The sequence below is a fragment of the Oculina patagonica genome, chromosome 4 (assembly GCF_052425735.1).
Source record: "Oculina patagonica isolate OP01 chromosome 4, crgOcupat, whole genome shotgun sequence".
NCBI classification, from domain to species: domain Eukaryota; kingdom Metazoa; phylum Cnidaria; class Anthozoa; order Scleractinia; family Oculinidae; genus Oculina; species Oculina patagonica.
In genome coordinates, this window is record NC_135761.1 from 21,480,783 (window position 1) to 21,494,234 (window position 13,452).

The following is a 13,452-nucleotide window of genomic DNA, read 5'->3' on the forward strand; positions in this document are numbered from 1 at the left end:
TCGAAATCTTAACTGTTAATCCTACTCTGAGCCATACTTTTAATAAATACTAGACATAAAAACACTAATCTCTATGCAAATTATGGCATCGATTCACTGTTTCGTTTCTAATTTGTGCTAACCCGAATGAACGCGTTTCTGAACGAGGGAACCTATCCAAACGTGACAATTATTTAATTAAAAGAAATCCAATAGGCTTTAGAGTGAAAAGTACCTTACTATAGGAAATTAACGATACATGTTATTAACGCGAATTGCAGAAATTCGCGTTAATTTTACGTATGTTAACGTTTTTACGATAAGCATTTGACCAGACCTTTTCCTAAATTCGCGTTAATTTTATTACGCGTAAATTCTGTTCGCGTTCTTAAAATGCCTCGTTATATTCCTATAATAAGGTAATTATATTGAAGGTAGAATCTACTTTATTTCTTGTATAATTTTATTGGTCTCACCAACATGACAACTGCATTATACAGATAATCAGATGATGTAATTTTATGAAAAATAATTTCATAATAACTAGGATTAACTGGGTGTTACTAATTTGAGGATCAGCCAGACCGCAGAACCTGCGGAACCCATAATTTTGTGTAAAAAATAAAACTAAAATAAAATCTAAAAAAAAATATCCCTAACATTACACATTACATTAAATTATGGGTTCTGCAGGTTTCGCGGTCTGCTGATCCTCAGTTTAGTAACACCCGGTCAACTTATGAAAAACGCTACAATTCAAATTAAAGTTACAATTTGAACAAAACGTTACTTTTTGCCCGCTTAACAAGATTAGTTAACGTTATGTTGTTCACGTAAACAAACAGATTTAGCTTGTGCAACCTGAAAACCAATCGGAGTAAACATGCTGTTTATTTTGGCGACCAATTAGAGGCAAAACCAATTATGCATGATTGGCTTACGCACGTTTGGCGCTTTAGTTACATTCCGTTTTAGACCACAGCAACAAACTTCTAAAAAACCTCCCTTTTTGACGATTGGGAAACGTTTCAGAGCCCAGAAAGCATTCAATAGCATATTTCTAGACTTCTGGCTGCCTCGGATAGATCATACTGATCAGTCAACGCAGTGTTCACACGATCTTTCTGCAGGTATTCTCACTGTGCGTTTTTGAACAGATCTCCGCTAGTTGCTTGTTTTCCCATTTCAGACCAAGTGATATTCTTAGTTTACAGAATTGTTCAGGTTTTGTCCATCCAAAAATCACTCTTGAAAATGTAAAAAACAAACAAACAAGGCTTCTCGACAATATCATTATAAATGGTCTGAAATGCAGCAACAAACCTCCCAAGCAAAAAAGGTCTATTTCTGAGACGCTAATTCGTATTTAACCAACTGGCCTTTATAGGATTAGTTAAGCAGCTCTGAAGTTACGGCGGCGTCTGAATGCTTTTCTTTTCCTTGGATACTCAAAGCTTTCCTCAAAGATTCCATGGCACCGCTGAAGTCACCCATGGACATCTGCGCTTCACCAAGGCAGTGATAGCTCAGTGCTGTGTCCAAGTGGTCACCAAGAAGTTTTGATCTCAACGCTGACGCCCTCCCAAGGGACCTTACAGCTCTTTTAAAATCACGCATCATAAAACATATGACTCCAAAATTGTGAAGGCTTTCAGCTGTATCCACGTGTTCACCTAATACCTTCGATCTTATGTTCCTAGCTTGACGACAAGCATCAAGAGCTCCCCTGTAGTTCCCTATTTGAAGATACGCTTCACTTAGATTGCGAAACGCAGAGGCAGTTTCTTCATGGTCGCCGAGAAACGTTTTTGCTAAATCGGCAGCGTTCTGAAAATGTTCTCTGGCAGCTTCATACTCGCCCATCCGATAATACCGTGACGCACATCCTGTTTCATTGAAGCTTTGAGATGCGAGGGCGTGATGACCTAGATGTTTCTTTCTAAGCTGCAAGCCCTGTCGATGTGCATTAAGAGCTTCACTCAACTCACCCTGTGTAAGGTGGTTCGCCCCAAGGGCATGGTAAATAGAAGCGGTATCCGCATGATCCTCAATCCCCAACGATTTTCTCAGATTCAAAGCACTTTGGAATGCCTTCCCAGCCTCAGCGTTCCGATTCATTCTGGAATACACAGCTCCTATATTCAGTAGACATGATACTTTGTCTTCGGAATCGCCCACGTACTCTTCCCTTATCTTTAGAGCCTGCTGATATGACTCAAGGGCTCCACTGCTGTCATCCATAAGCCAATAGCAATCACCAAGCTGGTTGTAATTTGTTGCGATTTCAGCGAGGTTCACGCCACAATACTTTTCCATGGCCTTTAGATCGCTTTTAATTTCTTCGCAGATGACTTTGAAATCGTTAGTGTGACCAAAAGTACTGCCATCGAGATTTTCTTGCATTTTCAAACATCGCTCAAGTAAGTCGATAGTCTCTCTGACCACGTTGTTGCCGTGCGTTGTGTCCTTGTTTTCTTGTAAAAGTCGCCTTCTAATGTCCAAAGATTTCTTTAAACAGTAGAAAGCTGCCTCATGGTCTTTCAGTTCCTTCAGAGTTAAGCCGCGAAATAAGAAATTCTGAGCCTTGAATTCGTCAGGCCAGTTTCCTGGTGTCTTTTCAAGTTTGTCAGTTATAATTTGAAAGCCTTCCGCTGCTTCCTTAAAACACCTCAAACTATATAGCACATTGCAACAAGCCTCTAGTATCACAAAATGGAGAATTCCTTTGCCAGATAATGGAAGAAAAACTTTGTACAGTCCAACAAAATAACGGGTCATCAAAGATAGTTCAGTCTTCGCCTGCTTTCCAAACTCCAACTTCCTGTAAAGCGCAGCTAATGTTTTAGCCAAAAATAGAAAAAAGGAAACATCTTGCTCGACAATACTGGCCAAATCTGTCGGTTCATCAGCTGAAGAGCTGTCTCGTAAGAAAACACTGCGAACCACAGGACTCAATGATGTAGAGTTACTCTCATTGCTACACAAAGTTTCAAACTAAGATGCGTTTTCCTTGTCACCTTTCTTTCTGTAACACACTGCAAGTACATGACAGGTAAGTACCTTAAGAAATTTTTCGTCGCAATTAGTACTATTCAGACGATTTACAGAACTTCTGAGAGACGATATGCCGTCGTCCATTTTTTCACATAGCAGCTGGTGAATGCCAAAATAGCATAAACGCTTCGCTGGACATCTATCAGTAGAATCACGAATACCAGCTATTAAGGACTCGTCCCAGCTTTGAGGTTTTACGCTACACCAATCCAAGGAGCCAAACGACTTGGCAGCAAGCAAGTTGCATTCATCGTCGTGACGTTGCCTTTCCTTTGCTTCTTTTACTGCGATGCAGTAAACCGTGTCGAATAACTCTTTTTCATTGGACAGTACAAAATCAAAAAAGGACTCGGCCTTCGACAATACTTCTGCAACTTTGGGGTAGAGGGCGTCGTCATTTGCTCCATTTAGAAGGGACAGCAGGATGCTTTCCCGCTGACCCAAAAAATCTTGAACTGCTCTATCAGAATAACCTGTTAGAAATTTTTCATTAGCCTCACCTAAACTAGTGATCTGATAGTCGTAGAAGCGAAGTTGTGCTGCATGAAACATGGTTTGAATTTTCTGGTTAGCTATTCTTCTTTCGTCAATGAAGGATCGCAAAAGTGAATGAATTGTGAAGGATTCACCATCTTCACTACAATCTATTAAAGATTTTCGTTTCAGTGATCCGATCACTTTCTTGGTCGGTCGGACTGTCTTCAAATCCAAAACAGCCGTAGCCTCCGGCACTCCAAAGCTGCTAGGAAAAACAGCCAGTGACACAAACGCATCTCTCTCCTGGGAATTAAGTCTTTCAAATGATTTGTTGATTATGGTTTTCAGTCGAGCATCATCGGAAAAATGTTCATTGTCCAAAACCTCAACAAGAGGCGAAACCTTCAATTCTTCTATGAGCTCAGTAATTGAAACATTTTCTTCCATCATGATACTACACATCAATCGCATTGCCAAAGGAACTTGTCCACATAACTTTACTATGGAACTGCAGTCATCGTCTGAGACAGCTGGCACTTGGGACTTTACTAAGCTGCCAGACGATACTCCATCCAGTACACCAACTCTTTCTTGATGGATGGAAAGCTTATGGCTGAGATAGTCTAGAGATTCACGAGTTGTGAGAAGAAGCTTGATTTGACTGCATTGGTCAAGAATCTCCTTCGTGAATCCGAGCACGTCTTCTTTCACTTTGGAATCTCCAGATTCCAGTAAGTCGTCAGCATTATCCAAAATTAGGACAAACGGATTCTTCAGTTGTTGTAAACTTTGGATGAGCCAATCAGAGGGTGAAACATAAGACGCCTGTTTAGCGTCTGTAAATATACTTAAAAGCTTTGACACTAGATCGTCTTTACTTTTCATTCCGCGAAGGGATGTAAAGTAGACTGGAATCTTCATCTCTTTCAAGTGATGGGCCACTTTAACAGCCACTGACGTCTTTCCAAATCCCGGTGGACCCCAGACATCAACCAGTCGAGTGTCTCCATTTGTTAAATGATTTAAGACTGCTGCACACTCTTCCTGGCGGCCAACAAAATGCGGTATTTTATCTGGTATGCACGAGACGGGAACTGATGGACCTTAAATAAAAGCAAATAGGTTAAATGATGCCTTATAACCGAGAGCTTTATGACAGTGAATACTTGTCGATCTTACAACTTGGCTGTCACCGAAGCGAAGGGTTGCAAGCTCAGTGCAAGAAATATTACCTTTTGTAACAGGAACAATCACCTCGGAATTAGATTGTCTTCTGACCTAACGATTCTTAAGGTGGCTGATAACGGTTTTAAGCATTTTCTAGTCCTTATACTTTGATAGGTCATTACTACAATTTTTTATTCGTTCCTATTTCACTTACGGTATGAAACAAATGCTCAATCATTGGTCGACAAGCTGTGATCATTTTCTTGACATTATCGGTTGCCATAGAGAAAGTATAACTTGTTTAAAACACCCTTAGTTTTAGCTTTCAGTGCTTATAACTTGAAAATGAGGTCAGTGAACCCACTTTTATTGTTGAATTATGATCAGCATGTCACGATACAACTTTTGGCAAAGTTTAAAGAAATTCTGTCAAAGCGGTTCAAAACCACCTTAAATTTTCAAAATATTAAGGAGGCTCGATGTAGTCTTTTAGCCAAAATACACTACAATGATCAAGTATGACCAAAGTTTAACTTATTACTGGCCACTTAGTCACAAAGGTTACCATAGCAACCATTGACATTTTCTTTTGTTTTCAAACAAGCCTAATTTTCTCTAAATCTAGATTAACTCTTAGTATTAATTTTTGATATGTTCAAGTTTAGTAGATTGACTAACTGTTGACGAAAATTTAGAAAAACCTGTAAGAGCATTTCCAAGTAAATCAAGAATGTAGTTTTCAGAAAAATCCCGTGTTAATGTGAAATAGGCACTTTTAAATTGTTTCGTAGTATTTGAACGCAGTCATTCAAAATAAAATATAAGTATTTACACCATCAAAGACCATTAACTAAAAGCGAGAGAGTTTTTGCTTTGCTTTTTTTAAAATATATCGACTGCCAAATTTAGGAAACTACGAAAAGTTACAAAAAACTTCATTCTTGATTTATTCTAAAACGCTCTTACAGATTTTTCTAAAATTTCGTCAAAAGTTAGTCAATCTACTAAACTTTAACATATCAAAAAATTAATACTAAGAGTCAATCTAGATTTCGAGAAAATCAAGCTTGTTTAAAAACAAAAGAAAACGTCAATCGTTGCTATGGTAACCTTTGTGACTTAATGACCAGCAAAAAATAAAACTTTGGTGATATTTGATCATTATGGTGTATTTTAGCAAAAATCGAACATTGGCTTCCTACATAATTTTTAAGTTCAAAACAACCACCCTAGGCCTCCTTAAGGTGGCTCTGAACCGCTCTGACAGAATTTCTTTAAGGTCGCGGGGGATATATACAGCATGAATAAATTCATGAAGCGAAATTTTGCTTGACCTGCATCTTTTAAAACGCTTATTCCTCGGCTGTTATGAATGCGATTAAGCTCAAATTTTACAGAGACATAAAGAAATGATTAAAAGATTATGTATGTCATCTTTTATTTGGTAGATTGTACCTACGGCGATGTTATAGCCACGATACTGCCAACTTGGGAAGAACATGATTTCGTGGCAGAGTTTGTAGAACGAGTAGGAGACAGCACACTGTGATCTTGTCAAACACCAATCAGTCAATATCTCTAGAGTGTCATAACAGAAGCGGATTTTTTAATTTAAAGTTTTCCAGCAAGTTATGGCGGTTTAAATGCGCAAATTTTAATTGAATGCCTTCTAACTCTTTCTAAAAGCGCTCTTTTAAAATTCCGCCTCTGTTATGACACACTACAGTATTCCTAGTTTACCTCTCTGAAGGGGCAGCTCATGAAGTTCTATATCCGCGCTGTATTCTCTGCCACAAAATTGTCGGAAAAGTCCAACTTTGAGATTTCCGAAGGTGTCCCGATCAAAAAACGGTTTCAAAATGGTAATTATGGTAATTATATTCCACGCTTTTATGATGAGACCAATGCGTTTTCAAAGAGACAAACAATTAGAGACGCAAACAAATCAAATCACGCCCGCGTGCTCATATTTTTTTATGCAAATATCTCGTCGTAAAGTTCTCGATGTCAGTCGTTGAACTTCGTGCATACGCTTTAAATAAATGCATAATGATAAGCCTAAGGTGTCCCCCGCGACCTTAAACCATGCCAAAAGTTATATCATGGCATGCTGATCATAACTCAACAACAAAAAATGGGCTAACGGACCTCATTTTCAAGTATTAGCCATGAAAGCAACATTTTTAAAGAGGCTGTATCTGTAATAGTGGTCTGCCCGATCTGGCTTGTTAAATAGATTTCGCTCTTTTCTAGTGTGTTGCAAGACTTTCATGTACTTATACTAAAAACACAATTCACTTGACCGGATCATTAATTTTTTTCGAGTTTTTAAGGATTTTCAGTTCACCCGAACGAGCACTTGTAACGACCACTGTCAAGGCTTAAATTTACCACAACTTTGAAAATTAATTAAAAAAGAACTAACAACTTCTGTACCAAACAAACACTACAGCCTGTTAAATTATGTCTTTTTAATTTATCACACCAACTTTCACGAACATTGAGCTCGAATCAAGCTAGCAGCAAAACATTAATGACACCCCTATCACACACCTTGATGAAACACTTGAAAACGGCTCAGATTCAAACTTTATTTTTGAAAAAGTGAGGCGGTCTACTTCAATCACACCAACGCAGCCGAAAAGTAGATGTAATAGAAAATGTTCCTATCGAAAAAAACCTTTTGGTATCGTCTTAATGAAATATTTACAGCTGTGTAAACTTGCCCAATTTCGAAGATCTTCATGTTTGCAGCCATTTTGAGGGACTCGTCAGGACGAGGAGTTTCATCAACTGGCCTCGCAGACATACCTAACACCATCAGAAATAAACAAAGATTAGATATAAATGCAGTGCAGTTCAACTGAAAGAGAATAAATCGTGTTTAAAAATGGAAGCTCGACTTACATTTTGACTGTTACGGACGTCTACGGACGTACGGTTGTTACTATTGGAATTATGCTCGATGATTCCACTAGAAATAACAATATTTGACATACAAACTTCGACTTAATGTAACCTATGAATCAGCTAAAGGTAGTAACTTTGTGCTTTTCCTTCCTTACTGGCGTACAGCAAAGATTTTCCATCGCAAAACGTTGAACGTCGAAGAAACAGCTGAATAAACGGCCTGTCGGTCACTACTTCATGTATGAGGCACTATACGGTACACATACGGTACACAACGGTACTCCATACATGAAGTATATAACCGACCAATCGATAAACATGTCAGTTTGGTCTTCTTTACCTGATGCTTGCTGTTTTGTCGTGAAAACAACTTCGCTGTACGCCGGTAAAGAAGGGAAAGCACGAGGTTACTAGCTTTAACTGATTCAAACGCTACATTCAGTCAAAGTCTGCGTGTCAAATATTGTTATTTGTTGTGGAATCATCAAGCGAAATTCGAACAAGAATGACCTTACGCCCTTAGAAATCGTTGAAATGTAAGTCGAGCTTCCATTTTTAAACACGATTTATTCTCTTTTAGCCTGAATTTCAGACATCCCTCCTTGGTCGCCTACTCCCAGAAGAGACGTCTGAACACATTTGGCTCTAATGCCGTCCGGTGACGTCACTACACTTTGGTTTTAATTCATGCGGAAAAGTTTCTGTCGAGGCCATGAAATTGTGAAAGAAAAATCGCTTCAATAAAGGATTACAGGGCAACAAATTGTTTTAATAGTAAACTATTGAAGACTTGCGACAAATGAATGAGGTTTTAATCGACTGCAGGCTATATTCTTTTACGGAACCGATTTAATCTGAACTGATTTGCTTTATCTCAGTTAATTATCTAGCGATCAAAATATAATATGTGACGCAGCGGACAAATACAACACACTCGTGAGTACTTAAATGAATCAATTTAGACGGTTACAGAGGCATCAAGAAACGGAATTCAATACAAAAATATCCTACTTGACCGTGGGAACTGAGTTCAGAAATCACTGGCTCATCGAGGCTGCAGGACATAAGCGTCGAGTGGCTTTGTTGTCAGACAAAACAAGAATACATGTACGTATAAATTTGGCAAAACACTGCATGTCGAAGCGACGAATGCCGCCAGCTTAAAACCTACCGGTTTCCATTACTATTCTTCATCCGTAGATAAACTAATAAAGTAATAAACTCAAGGTAAATGACTAGTAAATTCATTTCTGGGAAGGTGAAATCTTTCGAACTCTTTCCAAACGTTTTAAAATTACTATTCTCGCGCGGTAAAATTCAGTCATAATTTCACATAATTATGCAAATAATTTTTAAATCAACCAATCAAGATCACTACCCGGTTTTCGGGTAGTGACGTCACCGGACGGCATTAGAGCCAAATGTGTTCAGACGTCTCTTCTGGGAGTAGGCGACCAAGGAGGGATGTCTGAAATTCAGGCTAATTCTCTTTCAGTTGAACTGCACTGCATTTATATCTAATCTTTGTTTATTTCTGATGGTGTTAGGTATGTCTGCAAGGCCAGTTGATGAAACTCCTCGTCCTGACGAGTCCCTCAAAATGGCTGCAAACATGAAGATCTTCGAAATTGGGCAAGTTTACACAGCTGTAAATATTTCATTAAGACGATACCAAAAGGTTTTTTTCGATAGGAACATTTTCTATTACATCTACTTTTCGGCTGCGTTGGTTTGATTGAAGTAGACCGCCGCACTTTTTCAAAAATAAAGTTTGAATCTGAGCCGTTTTCAAGTGTTTCATCAAGGTGTGTGATAGGGGTGTCGTTAATGTTTTGCTGCTAGCTTGATTCGAGCTCAATGTTCGTGAAAGTTGGTGTGATAAATTAAAAAGACATAATTTAACAGGCTGTAGTGTTTGTTTGGTACAGAAGTTGTTAGTTCTTTTTTAATTAATTTTCAAAGTTGTGGTAAATTTAAGCCTTGACAGTGGTCGTTACAAGTGCTCGTTCGGGTGAACCGAAAATCCTAAAAAACTCGAAAAAAATTAATGATCCGGTCAAGTGAATTGTGTTTTTAGTATAAGTACATGAAAGTCTTGCAACACACTAGAAAAGAGCGAAATCTATTTAACAAGCCAGATCGGGCAGACCACTATTACAGATACAGCCTCTTAAGGGTGTTCTGAACAGGTTATATTGTTACTATGGTAAACACTTATGTCAAGAAAATGATCACAACTTATCGGCCAATGATTGAGCATTTGTTTCATACCATTTCTGTAAAAGTAGTTGATAAAGTGTTTGAGTACTGACCCATCAAAGTATAAGGTCTGTAAATTTTTGAAAACAGTTATCAGCCCCCGTCTCTTCACTGACAGCATTCTACACTTGACCGCGACGGGGCCCGTTGTTTCTATCTTCACCCGCATCAACTATCAAATTCGATAGAACCCAAGAGCAAGCAGTAATAATTGTTTTAACATAATCCATTGGCTGATTTATTTCACATGGAGCAGACATACACAAGACAACTAAAAATTAGAAGGTAAGGGCAAGGTAAAGTCTGCGTTCGAGCCTAGTGGCCCATTAGGCCAGAGCTTATCCTGGTTTCAGTAACATGAAGTGACTAGGAGTATTTCTACTCTCCTGTGGATGAGATTCTAGTCCTTCCACAGGTGACCAAAGCGCACTATAAGAGTTCATGGATTTAAAATTGAACATATTTAATGAGCGTTTGTATGGATTTAAAAATACATTGAAAATATCTCATCTTCCTTTGGAAAGCTTAAATAAAGCTTGAAACATTACCTGGTCTCCTTATTTCATTTTTCTAGCGCTTTGGGAAGCCATTCGCGCGATTTTTCTTTCACTCAAAATGAGGAGACCAGGTTAAGTCATCACTAATCACTGCAAATTAAAGCTTACCTTCCTCTTGGTTTGCTCTTTTCATGTCTGCCTTTAATTCCTTCAGTACTGACTTCACATCTTTCACGTCAGACACGACATCTTCCACTTTTTTCTTCAAATCTGTTACGTCACTTTTTACATCTTTCACGTCAGACCCGACATCGTCCACTTGTGTCTTCACATCTGCTACATCACTTTTTACATCTTTCACGTCAGACCCGACATCGTCCACTTGTGTCTTCACATCTGTTACGTCACTTTTCACATCTTTTACGTCAGATCCGACATCGTCCACTTGTGTCTTCACAACTGTCACGTCACTTTTTACATCTTTCACGTCAGAGCCGACATCCTCCACTTGTGACTCGATGTTAACAAGATGATCGTCGATCTGTTTAAATTTCACGGCAGCATCTTTTTCCCTCTTCAACTCGTCCTCAACTTGCTGAAGCCTTTCTGTGGGAAAGTCCTCTTCGCCCAGCTTTCCAATGTCATCAATCCTCGTGGTGTCTTGTCCAAGTGCATTAAAGGCATCCTTTGCCAACAATATATTATGATCAAAGGTAGCCTTGTCGATCTTTTGGGTGTTGATTTGGTGGCAAAGCGTATTTCGCAGCAAGCGAAGCTGATCCAACGCCAAGGCAAACGTCTCAGCTGTGTTGCCAGTGAGGCTGATAACCGAGTGGTGAAATCTCCCAGTTGATAAACCACGTGGTCTCACATAGAGCCTGTCCAACGTGCTAAAACCTCCAGTTCCGTCTGGCATAGAAAAGGTTTGAGCAAATAGAGTGGCTTTGAACAAAGCTGTACAGTCCCACTCCTTGAAAGACTTATTCAGAGTTGGTACTTTCTTCACACCACCCTCTTTTCCAAGAAAAAGGTTTAGAACCGTTACAGAGTCGTCCCATTTTGCTACACCAGGTGTAGTAGCGACACGGTTGTCCCACATAGGACAAAGACTTTACGCAGGACGTCTGGGAACTCATCTAGCACGACAGTAGAAAGCTTGAAAAAGTTCAGTTGCTCAGAAGAAAATGTCATTGTCAGGCATTCAAATGTCTGCAAGATCCTTCAATGATATTGGTAGCAGGGTAAAATCCAAGTAGTCCCTTTCTGAAACAGTCTAGTCGGACCAAACGTCAGACCATCTGCAAAGGACACGGTTTTTTTTGGAGATTAAGCACAGTAGCAAACTGCAAAGTAGTATATAAGTATAAGCAGTGTATTGTAAGAAAGTACTTCCTTAGTAAAGTAACATTTGTTTTTGTTTTTTGCGCTATAAAAAAATAAATTGAATGATCGAGAAAATTGTAACCAAATTAGCATAGATTTCTCCAATTTATTCCTCTGCTCTTTAGGTACCGGTCATAAAGTACGGGGAACATTGGCTTTTATATGAAACATTGGCTTACCACTTCAGTCAAAATCTCCAAAAAATCTTCGAGATCGAAAGTTTCAAACATGTTGGTGTCCGAATCCCTGAAATCCTATTTTAGGGCATTCGATTTTTATTAAGAAAAATACATCATATACTCGAAACAGTTTCAGACACCTTGAATTTGGTCAGACCATTCTCGTACCTCGAGTCTTCGTTCCTTGTCTGGTCAAAGGGAACGAAGACCCTGGGTACGAGGGTGTGGTCAGACATACTCTACTGCGCAGTGTGAGACCAACCAGTTTGCAGAAGGGCAAGGGATCGATTCCTGTTTAACGCTTGTGACAACAGAAATTACTTTTCTTTTCGGTGTTTGCAAATGTTGAAAAAACTGAATATCTCTTGTGTTTGATATACCTAATTCCATCGACACTTGAATTTACAATGAGTATGTATTTGTTTGTTAACCGCCCTGTGTGGTTCATGCTCATTCTTGTTCCCATAGCCCTTTCGTTTCTCTTAGCCTGCTTGGCAGGGGAAAACGGAAGGCTCTGGGGACGTGGGTTTTTTGAATTAATTCGATTTTTTTTGATTGGCTGTTTGGAACAAAGAATTCCTAAACGGAAGTTGAAAACGTTACGACTCTCTCATACATTCTCTTGAAACGTCATGGCTGCATACATGAAGACCGGAAGTCCCAGAATCTAGGACTGGAAATTCTGTGTCCCCAGAGCCCTTAGTTTCCTCGTGCCAAGGCACAGCCGGCTAAGAGAAACGAAAGGGCTATGGGGACGAGAATGGAGTCCCCAATGCTCTTCGTTTTCTCGTGCCAACGCTCAGCCGGCTAAGAGAAACAAAAGGGCTATGGGACGAGAATTATTCTAGCCTGCGAGAGCAGACGCATTTCCGGCCGTCGCTTCTCTCCGCCGAAAAATATTTTTCTATTTGTCGGCGGAGAGAAGCGACGGCCGGAAATGCGTCTGCTCTCGCAGGCTAGAATCATTCTTGCTCTGCTCGTAGTTTGGTCGTGTCGGTGAGCAGACTCACTCCACCAACTCTTAGGCTGTGCTTTGAATCACACATATGAATCATTGACCTACTGAAGTTTTTACAAACATTTTACTTTACAGGAGCTGTGCTACTAAATCACTCATTAACTGGTTTCTGCGCTCTATTTAGCAGAAAATGTACATTTTTGTGGCATTCAAGTGTTTGAATCAGCGAGTACAGAATATTCACATTGCAAAACGGTAATTCACCACTTCGGCTTTAGATTTCACGTGTAGTGTCACGCAGTGTCACGTGACTTTTGAGGTAGACAAAGTTCGAAATTTCGGACATCTGCCGCCCGGGTGTTTTTTTTTTTTTTTTTTTTTTTTTGGGGGGGGGGGGGGAGGGGTACTTGACCTATGTTTTGGTATAGGGGTGCCGCTGGAGGTTTGAAACCCTGACCCTGTTTAGGACAATAAAACCTTAAAATACCTACCCTGTGTAGGACAACACCCCATATTTTAAGACCCTATTTAGGACAAACGACAACATCGATAATCATTTACGTTTGACGTTCGACCAATTGAAATGCGA

The 13,452-nt window shown here is 39.5% G+C and overlaps 1 long non-coding RNA gene and 1 pseudogene across 2 annotated transcripts; both read right to left on the reverse strand.

Moving 5' to 3' along the window:
• Positions 1–77: 77 nt before the first annotated feature.
• On the reverse strand, positions 78–11,468 carry LOC144651647 (uncharacterized; annotated as a pseudogene). Its single transcript, XR_013570355.1, has 2 exons — positions 10,512–11,468; positions 78–4,613 (listed from the first exon to the last, which is right to left on the reverse strand). The product of XR_013570355.1 is annotated as an uncharacterized LOC144651647 (transcript).
• Positions 7,013–7,757, reverse strand: LOC144652025 (uncharacterized). Its single transcript, XR_013570434.1, has 2 exons — positions 7,585–7,757; positions 7,013–7,488 (listed from the first exon to the last, which is right to left on the reverse strand). It is a non-coding gene; the product is annotated as an uncharacterized LOC144652025 (long non-coding RNA).
• Positions 11,469–13,452: the final 1,984 nt, after the last annotated feature.